The following is an 11,785-nucleotide window of genomic DNA, read 5'->3' on the forward strand; positions in this document are numbered from 1 at the left end:
ATTCAAAGAAAGATGGTAATATTTAAATGTATTAAACATATACTTAATAAAAACAACAAAATATATGCCAATATTTCCTGTAATATAAGTAAATTAGCCAATTTTGTTTAAATAATGGATTGCAGAAATGAGTACACCCTATATGTATTTCAGCAAATGTATAATATTCTAGTACTTAATATGTCCTCCAGAACATTAAGTATACTGCTCTGACCCTTCTTGGCACTGAGTGTACAAGTTCATGGCAAATTTTCACATCTGTCCTGTTTAACTCCTGGAGGACGACCTCCTTAAATGCTCTAGTCTTTAATGGGGAGTTTTGCTTAGTTCGTCTCTACAGAATCCCCCACAGCTGCTCAAGAGTGTTAATACTGAGTGAAATACATGTCCACTGAAGGATTTTCACCTTGGGAGAATAAATATCCTCATTGTCATGCTGAAAAAATGCCCAATAATGCAGGGAATGAGGGGAGGGTAGCATCTGCAGTTTCAGTTTTTTGTATTACATCACACAGTAGTGTGTGAATTGATGACAGCACTGATAAAGCACAGCTCCCTCACACCTTCAGCACTCATACATCCCCGTAGAAGAGCTTTACTACCACTGAACGTCACTATAGGTACCAGGCACTTCTCGCTGTACTCCTGTAGCAACACCAGAACATTTGGAATGCTTTTGGATCCAAAATGATTGACTTGGTCCCTTGACACCAGAGTATGGATTCCCAGAAGTCTATATTTTGTTAATTTGGCCCTTGGAAGAGGTTAAATGAGTTTACTGTGCTTTGGCTACAGTAGGTAATTCTAGTGGTGACAATAACCATGCAAGTCACTTCTGCAGGCTGCTTCATACTCTGTGAGATAAAGTGTCACTCTTTCCATAGCTTTTGCTGGCTCTGATACTCTTACATGGTATTTCTCCGCCTCATTTTGTAGCAAAAATTCACTCATCATTAAATGAAAACTTAAAGTGAAGACCTGGTTATTTCAGGAGCCTTGTCACAAGTCCATTGTTTTTGAATGTCAGTGCTACTTCTGCTGTATTTCCACACTTAAAACAATAATTTGGTATTCCTCTTGTACCACTGTCCTCTTTTCTGCTAAGAAATAAGTCACCTGGCAGTTCTCTCCCAAGTGGTTTCATTGTTGACAGCATTAAGTCTGTGTATGATTCAGTAGGCTATAAAACGCCTTTAACTGTCAGGAAATTACTTGTCTTTAAAAGTTTTGGTTCAGTATACTTACCGGTTGATCAAAAATAGCTTTAAACCTACACTTTTTTCTTTTTTTTAGTTTTATTTAGTAACTTTCAGGAGGGTGTACTCATTTTTGCAACACAACATTTTATCACTTTGACAGGAAAATCTTAATTTGCTAAATAATTTTGACTTTCTTCTTTGGTAATTGATCAAACAGGCCTGTTGGAACATTATATCTCCAAAGAATCCTAATATGTCTTTCAAGTGAAGAGTAATTGCTCAATTTGTTAAGTTTTTGAGGGGGTGTACTCATTTATGCTGTGCACTGTATATATACACAGCACAGACCAAAAGTTTGGACACACCTTCTCATTCAGGTCTGTATTGTAGATATGAATTCAACTGAAAAAACTTGTGAAAAAATATCTTTCTGCAGCCACCTACTGGTAAAAGTTATTTGTAGTTGTTTTTTTTTTTGTTTTTTTACTTTTAAAACTGTATTTTCCAAAAGATGGGCAAAAATCTTACACTAAACCATGTGAAATTATCCATGTTATCCCCACGAATTAAAGTTAGAAATGTGGTGAATTTTATGAATTAAACTGAATTTTACATAAAAAAGCAGTTTTTGTATAAAAACCCATTTAAAAAAATATTTATTTATTAATAAATTATATATATTTAAAAAAATCACTAACCCACTGAAAACTGCACAAATGTAGAGTAAAAACTTTAATAAACAGAAAAATATACAGTACAGACCAAAAGTTTGAACACACCTTCTCATTAATTTGAATGAGAAGGTGTGTCCAAACATTTGGTCTGTACTGTATATATATATATAACCTTTCAGAGAAAAGTTTTTATAGTGTGAAGAACATTTTGATAATCTAAATAACCTTTTTCAATTGTAAATAACCTTTAGTGGAAGGACAAGGTTCCACAGATGGTAAAGGTTATTTGTGGAACCATTGATGCCAACAAAGAACCTTTATTTGTAACCTTTATTCTTATTTTGTTAAGAATGTAATGCAAAAGTTATTTTCTGTCATTGCTACTGATGCATGCTTCTGCCTGAAAGCAACTGCACTCTGTGACACTTCAGATGCAACTTATGTGCCAATGGCAATGCAAAGATGGCTTTTGATGATACTTTTTTTTTATTTAATTGTTAATAGCATTTCAAATTATTAATTACATTAAAATATATGACTCTGATGTCTTACAGTGGTCTTAATCCAATGAAACCAGTATCAACAAAAAACATCTTTGCACTGCAAAGGTGCCACAGAAGTTGCATCTTTTAGTCTGTATTTAGTCATTTTCAGATTTCATGCTAAATGGCATTTTACCTCTTCTTATCCATTTACCATGGGCTTTTGTCATTGGGCAAACATCATTTATATGCATTTTTTTCTTGCAAAATATGTGACTCTGACGCCATCTAGTGGCTGACCATTGCCTGAAATTTAAATTCTGCCCAGCGCTGAGTACAGTAACAGATAGCAAGTGACAGCACCTCCCACATGCTTTTAGGAGTAGGCCTATAGTGGGCCTTTTCACTGTATTGAGAACTTACAGAAAAAAAAAAAAAATAGTAGCAGCATTAATAAGCAGAAAGTCAATAATTTAAGCTTATCCTAGCTGGCCAATTAGGTTAAGTGTTATCGTTAAGCCCCGCCCACAGATGCAACAACTTGAATAAGAGTGATTGAGTAAATCATAATTTCACTTCTTGCAATTGATCCTTTGGTAAGCTCTGCCTTAACACATTAGTAACCAATTCAAACTCTTGCCGTTCTCAACTCAAGATTAGTAGACCCACTTTGAAATATTCCTGATTTTACATTAAGAAGAATACAACAAAGTCATCCAATGTTTCTCTGTTATAAAATCACTCAATTCCAGGTTACAAGAGTTGTAAGAGTTACCTAGCTTTATATGATTAAAGCATCTTAGAGCATCTTAGTGTAGGTTTAGCATGCAAAATGGTTGTGGCTAGAAGGGATACATCTACGACCGGAAACTAACAATGAAATTAATTGTTCTACCTATTAGATTGTGTTTTTTTAACGTCTACACCTACCCCAACCCTAAACTTAGCCCTTACTATAATAAAAAAACAGTATTCTTGTTGTACAGTGTGATAAAAATAACGTTAGACTGATGTGCGCATGCCCAGTAGCGAATCATGTCTCCCTTCTAGTCTTTACCATGCAAAATGGCAAGAAGGGTTTATGGTTGGGGATATATGCTATAAGAATGACATATGCTATGATTTAGGATGCAACCGGAAACTGAAAAATGCTGCCTTCTGAGAAGTTAGCTTGACTTCCTCATGAAAAAAGTTAGCTTCACATCTCATGAGATACAGTATTTCACAAAAGTGATTACACCTCTCACATTTCAGCAATAATTTTTGTATATCTTCTTCAGAGAGAATACTATAGAAATGAAACTTGGAGCAACAATTGTGGAGAGCAACAATTCTAATTCTCAAATATCTTTTTTTCAAATTCTCAAGTTCTTTGAGGAGCAACGTTGAACATTCAGTGATCAGTATGAGAGAATTGTACTCAAAGCACCAAACTGTAACTGCTCTAATACAAGATAAATGACTTTGTATGGTCCTGGCAAGCAGACAAAAACATAAACATGATGGATAGGACATGTGGCTTTGCATGGTTAAATGACATACGGCTGTTATCACTTAGGGTGTACTCACTTCTGTTGCCAGATATTTTGACAATAATGGCTGTATGTTGAGTTATTTTCAGAGAACAGTAAATCTATACTGCTATACAAGTGACTATGAGAAGATATACTAAAATGGCTGCTAAAATGTGAGGGGTGTACTCACTTTTGCAGTATATTTGTATGCTTTGCTGCCTTTGATATCCCACATCCATTCAATGATGGTTGAGCTAAAAACAAAGATGGCATCTGAAAGTTGCGTTTGGTGGTCAGTTTGTGTAAATGTATATTTCTGACTAACATTTTGCACTTTTGATGTTATTTCTAGCGATAAATTAGCATTATAGTAATTAAATATTAATTTAGGTATCACCAAAACTCGTTCCATTTTGTTTTAGATCATTAAACTGTTATGTTGCCTCAGAAGCCTGTTCAAAATCAGCTTTGTGAGGTGCCTTAATGCAAAAACTGCCTGCAAAGTCATTACCTGACAAGGCAGTGAGGCAGCAAGTCCGTTTTCGGATGCAGCTTTAGTGTACCTCACAGAAATCAAAATGCCAGATTATAAGGATGTTTTTATGCAATAAGAAGTGATAGATACCTGATGAGAAAGTGAAGTGCTTCCAAAACCTTTATGTAGTTGAAGTTGGGACCCAGCTACCAGAAATATGATTTGCTAATATTTTTTTTCTGAATGTTCCCTGCACATTTAGCCTTTTAAATGTTGTAATTGCTTTTTTTTTTTTTTCTTCCCTTTGTTCATGTGAACTTAACATTAAAGCATTAGTTCACCCAAAAATTAAAATTGTGTCATTAATTACTTACCCTCATGTTGTTCCAAACCCATAAGACCTTCATTCATCTTCGGAACACAAATTAAGATGTTTCTGTCCGAGATCTTTCTGAGCCTCCATGGACAGCAAGGGTCCTTCCACGTTCAAAGCTCAGACAAGTATCAAGATCATTGTCAAAATAGTCCATGTGACATCAGTTGTAATATTATGAAGCTACGAGAATAGCTTTTATGTCGCCCTAGGTGACATTTCGGAGTGTATTATGATGCATACGCATGCTTTAATAATGTTTTAAGAACGATATTAATGACTAGATAATTAGAAAGTATTAACATTCTATTCAACACTTCTTATTGTTGTCTTTTCTGAGGTAAATCACATGACTATTCACAAGTTGTTGTGCTGATAGTATTAATGCTTGGAAATAATATGTAATGTTTTTAAGTCTATTCATTATTTGTATTTGTTTACTCCCTATAGTTAACATTTGAAGAGTAAAGAGTAGAAGAATAAAAACGATATAATGCATAAATGGCATTAGAAAAGTAACAAGGCAAAGATGTGGTAAAAATAAATAATTATATATGTATAACATGTGATAAAGTGCCTGTAAAGCTATCTGGAAAGAAGCGTTCTAAATGAGGTTCAGCAGTTAATGTACCTGGGTGATTCTATATTTGGCATTTCAGAAAGTTAAGGGGGTAAAAAAACTGTTCACTAACAGATTTTTTTTTCAGTGTCTTATCGAAAATAATATTTAATTTTATTAATTCAGTGCTTTCCAAACAAGTTTTTTTTTTTTTTTTTTTTTTTACTTTTAATGTCTTTATGGTATTGTTTGTCAACTTTGTTATGGACAAATTGCACAATGTGTAGAAATAATAAATCATAACAGGAAAAATCCTTCTTGTTCCATTGTACAAACAAAACTTACATTACAAAACTTGAAACTGAGATAATGTTCATATAATATCCAGTAAAAGAAAAGAAAAAAAAAAAGTTGTTGAAATATTAAATATACATAAATGCTAAGAGCACATGTCACTAATGAAATCATGATTAAAAGACGTTTAAATGAAAAAAAAAAAGTGTGATCAATGGAAAAATCTGATTTTATCAGTGAAGGAAAGTGACATAATTTCCTGTATCTTACATAGTTGTGGCAGATAATTCCACTAATTTAAATGCAAAATACGGTACGGTAACAGAGTTAATGCAAGATTTACGGACGCAGATTTTATTAGAAAAAAGTTATTAAACAATAATATACTGATAGGGGGCAGCCATGGCCTAATGGTTAGCGAGTCGGACTTGTAACCAAAAGGTTGCAGGTTCGAGTCTCAGGTTCGGCAGGGATTATAGGTGGGGAGAGTGAATGTACAGCACCCTCTCCACCCTCAATACCACGACGGAGGTGAGAGGTGAGTGTGTGTTCACTACTGTGTGTGCACTTGGATGGGTTAAATGCAGAGCATGAATTCTGAGTATGGATCACCGTACTTGGCTACATGTCACGTCCTTTCGTCCTTATATGAAAAATGCACTGGCACAATTTGGACAAGAAATCATGATTATTAGCTATTTATGACACTTTTACAGAGATTATTATATTGTTATAGACTGTAACAAAGAACCTGCAATTATAGAATCACCCAGCAAACAGAACATTCCCCTAACGTTCCCATTTGGTTATTGTTTGGGAACCAAATGAGATTGTTCCCTGTATGTTCTCTTTTTAATAACCAATAAAGAACGTTCCCTGCAGGTTATTTTTTGGTTTAATTTTATAACCTAAAAATAATGTTCCCTGCAGGTTATTTTTAGGTTTTATTTTTATAACCTACAGAGAACGTTCCCCTAAACTAAAGGGAACGTTCTATTTACCTAAAGAAAACTGGCTAAACAATAGGGAACGTTCTTGTGAACGTTCTGGGAACCAAAAGCTAACGTTCCCAGAACGTTCTGGGAACCAAAAAAGTGTTAGATGGGCACCCACCTGTTCTCCTCGCGTAATTACTGCCACGTTTCTCTGTAGTTAGTCTGTGGAACATTACCTGCTAATCGTGGTTATTCTCTCTAACCAAATGAGCTTTAATGGTTTATAGCCAGGGTGCACATAAGTGGTCAGCAGGTACCGACATGGTTGCAGCTGTTAATGTACACTTATCATTTTAGATCGACAAACTGTAATACTTCATAAGTTTTCAATTCGAATCAAGTCCTCGACTCCGCGCACATTTCGCATTACATACTTGCCGGAAACCCGTCAAAATAAAAGCTTGCTAATTTAGGTATAAAAGGCTGAACATTCACATAAAAAAATACTTTTTATGTTTACTATAATATAATTGTATTTTTATTTAATTATTTTTATTTCAAAACATAATACTACCACACTTTATTATTTTGTTTATTATTTGATATAAAAAAATACATAATACAGTCCAATGATATTATTACCACTATTATTAATTTTATATTTATTTATATTTAATGGGTCACACTATGACCAATCTCTACTAGAACCAGGCTAAAAAAAAAAAAAAAAAAGTAATAGGAAAAATAATTGACCTAAGGGTTCAAACCCATGATTCTAAAACAGCAAGATATGATGCCAATCCAAAGATGTTTGCGTCATCTTGAAAATATAGTATACAGAATAACCTCTGACCAGTAGATGGCACAAGAAGCCAATAAATCAACTCCCAACCTCCACAATTCACTGATTTTCTGTCAGCCATGACTCAACATGTTGCTGATTATCCATTTCAGTTGCAGCACATTTATAATAGATGCATAGCACACAACTAATTTCTACAGTCATTAGTAATCTCTGCCGCTCTGACTTGGATCTGACCTCTAACATGTTAACAAATAGCATGTAGATAACCGAAAATCTTCCCAGGGCCACCTATCTATTAGATATTTATGCTTTCTGGAGGAGCAGTGCCCACACAGAGTACTGTAGTAGCAGCTGACGCAAGACAGAGCAAAACTGTTCTGCAGATGCTAACCAGTTCACATGGAATAAAGATATCTTCGCGCACCCCATTGTGTATTTACATATTAAAGAAATCTCAGAAACTAGATTTAGAAATAGACGCGCTGAAAATTTGTATTGGTTCAGGATCCAACACACTCTGACGGGTTTGAAAGGTGTCTGCTCTGAGACCATAGATGTTTACCTTGATCTCATCAGATCGTTGTTAAAATATTAAACTCTGGCATGCCATTCATCCTGCACTGTGTGTGTGACAGACAAGAATGATACCTCAAGTTGTGTGGCTTGTTGAAAAGAGGTGCTACTATTTTGTTAAGTTACAGATTTTTACATTGAAGTGGCCAAATAAAATAAAATAAAATAAAAGCCTTTTTATCTCACAATTCTGATATTTATTTTTGTAATATATATTTTATTTATTTATTATTTTTACAAGTCATCAAGGGACAATCAAACACTAACAAGGACACATATACATAAAACAATACATATTCACTAAACAACAACAACAACAACAACGATAATATTAATAACAACAACAATAATAATAATAATAATTATTAATAATAATAATAATAATAATAATAATAATGATGATATAATAATAATAATAATAATAATAATAAATTATTAATAATAATAATAATTATTATTATTATTGTTATTATTATTAATAATAATAATAATAATTATTATTATTATTATTATTATTATTATTTATTATTATTATTATTATTATTATTATTATTATTTCTTTTATAGTAATTGTGACTTTTTATCTCACAATTCCAACTATTTTTTTTTCTCAGAATTGTGACTTTATCTCTCAAATCTCAAATCTTTATCTCTCAAATCAGAGGAAAAAATGTTTTAAAAGATCTGAATTGTGAAGGGAAAAAAAACATCAGAATTGTGAGAAATGAACTGCTATTACTTTGTTAAGTTACTAATTCCAACATTGAAGTGGCAAAATAAGATCAAATAAATCCCTTTTTTTATCTCACAATTCTGATGTTTTTATTATTATTATTATTATTATTATTATTATTTATTTTTTTATTTTTTTATTTTTACAAGTCATCAAGGGACAATCAAACAGTAACACGGACAAAATATACATAAAACGATACATATTCACAAAACAGTAATACATTATTATTATTATCATTATTGTTATTATTGTTATTATTATTATTATTATTATTATTATTATTATTATTATTATTATTATTATTATAATTGCGACTTTTGATCTCACAATTTCAGCAATTTTTTTTCAGAATTGTGACTTTATCTCTCAAATCTGAGGGGGGGGGGGGGTGATCTGAATTGTGAGAAATGAACTCAGGTGCTATTTGTTAAGTTACTGATTTTTACATTGAAGTGGCCAAATAAAACCCCTTTTATCTCACAATTCTGATGTTTATGTTTTATTATTTATTTTATCTCTAAAATCTGAGGACAAAATAACTTGTGAGATAAGTCTTTTTTTTTTTCATTTTTATCCCATGGTGGAAACAAACTTAGAATACAGTTAAAAGGCACCCAAGTGGATTTCATGAGCAATACTGAAACTCATTGGGCTCTTATTGAAGTGCATAAATGGCCTTTTCTCTTTTTTCTCAGACGCAGTGGTTTCTAAAACACCCCTGATTAGTGATAAACCGGGGCTAAATAACCTTTACATAAGACTTTGGCTGCTTTTGTTGGCGTGTGAATGCAGCCTTCAGTGGTTTGTGAGGTCAAGTTGTTTATAAACCTTGGATCCACTCGGCTGTTTTCTTTCTGCCCAGTTTGCCCTTTTAATTCACAGAGAACCTAGATATTACACTCTATTCATTTGCAATATGTAGCCATGATTCAAAAAACAGTAAAAGAAGAGGAAAAGTAAAATATGTTCTGTATGTGTGCTATGCTTAGCCTGTGTCATTCAAAATTACAGAATGTCAAACAGAAATGCACAATTAAGTTTTATCAGGTAGGTTCTTACACTTCTAGCACATTTAATACCCTGGCAAGGCAATATTATAATATTGCATAACAGATGTAGTTTAGTTAGGTGCCAGAATTAAATGTTAATTTACACTGATTTGATTGAGAGTAAGTATATTTCTTTCTTTCTTAATTTATTTCCTTGTAATTTTGAATTTACATTCACACTAAAAAAATTCTTACAATCGATTCAAGTTTGCATTCAGAAAGCTGCGACAGCTGTGCCAGGTGGCACAGTCACTTTCCCCCCGACCATGCTGACTAAAGGTATGATGGGGAAAGACTTGCTGATGACGAAACCTAATACTCATTGGTTTAAACAAACATGATGCTTTGTTCTTTTTGTATATATTATATATAAATATTTCCAAATTCTCTGATGGTGCAGTCTTCTTTGGTCATATTTCAAAAATCTAAAATGCATCTTAATAAACTAAAATAAATACATTTAAAAAAAAAAAATTAATAAAAATACTAAAAATCACTCAATTCCATTTAAAAGCAACAGAATTAAAATCACTTTTAACACACATTTTATAGTTTTCATTTTGTTCAAAAAAGCTTTAACAACAAAAAAATCAATCAATCATAAATGAATGAATGAATACTGTAAATAATTAAACCCTGCATTATTAAACAAGCATTGTGTAATGTGTAAACGTATTGTTGGTTGATTTTTCAGATAGATACAGTTGCAGCCAAAATGATTCAATCCCCCAGAGACTGAAGTACTTTCTAAATACAAGCTTTTCTGAAGATCCAGGACTTGTATAAAAACACCACTAGACAAGTATGAACTTCTTGTTGAAGCATCTGGTCGTATACCACTCTTAACCAAAAAGAACATGTTAAAATTCATTTAGATAGACCTGTGGAGTTCTGAAAAAGAAGGTTTTATGGATTGATTTGACCAAACTGGAACTTTTTGGACCTATGGATCAGCCGTCTGGTGCAAAAAAGACAAAGCTTATAAGGAGAAGAACAACATCTCCATTGTCAAATAAAGAGGTGGAACAGTCCTGTTATGAGGATGCTTGGTTCAGGGATCAGTCATAGAATGTTCTTGAGTGGCCTGATCAGTCTCCAAATTTAATTCTCATTGAAAATATTTGGTTGATTTTGAAGAAAGCAGTGGCAATGTGAAAACCAAAGATTATCAGTGATCTGAAAGCTGAAAGCTTTGTCACTCATGGAATGGGCCAAGATTGCAGTAGAGAGGTGACAGAAAGCACTTTCAAACAGGATTTATAGGTGGTTTTAAGGAATTTTACTTTTGGGGGTTGAATCATTTTGAACACGAACATTTAGAGTTAGTTTTTTTTTTTTTTCATTGTTCATCAACTTACTTTCTCAGAATTACTCTAATGTGCATTAATTAACTTTCTGTAATAGTGTACTGATGCCTTTGTTGAATTGTTCTCACAAAATTTTGTTCTTTGCAGCAAATGTCTTGCAGGTCAAGGGGGTTGAATAAATTTGATTGCAACTGTAGATGAAGTTCTTGAAATGTTTTTAATACGATGGAAACTTTGTCTAACGTGATCACAATTTCATAAAAACATTGTAAGTTAGGCCTATTAATTGTAATGATTTCATTTTAAACAACAAATAAATTATATAGAGAAAGTGAGCAAAAAACACAGTATCAACAGACCTTTTTGAAACTCTGAATCAGTAAACCATTGCATCGCAAAATGATTCAAAGCACTCCAATCGCAAATCATTTGATTCAAAATGGAGAATTCAAAGTGCACATGGAGAATAATTTTCAAAACGGGAATTTAAAGCACGCATGGCGAATCATTTTCAAAAAGAGAATTCAAAGCATGTATGGCGAATCATTTGATCCAAAATGGGAATTCAAAGCATGTATGGCGAATCTTTTGATTCAAAACGGGAATTCAAAGCGTGTATGGCGAATCTTTTGATTCAAAACGGGAATTCAAAGCATGTATGGCGAATCATTTGATTCAAAATGGGAATTCAAAGCGTGTATGGCGAATCATTTGATCCAAAATGGGAATTCAAAGCATGAATGGCGAATCTTTTGATTCAAAACGGGAATTCAAAGCGTGTATGGCGAATCATTTGATTCAAAATGGGAA

This window comes from Garra rufa, chromosome 24 (assembly GCF_049309525.1).
Source record: "Garra rufa chromosome 24, GarRuf1.0, whole genome shotgun sequence".
Lineage (NCBI taxonomy): Eukaryota > Metazoa > Chordata > Actinopteri > Cypriniformes > Cyprinidae > Garra > Garra rufa.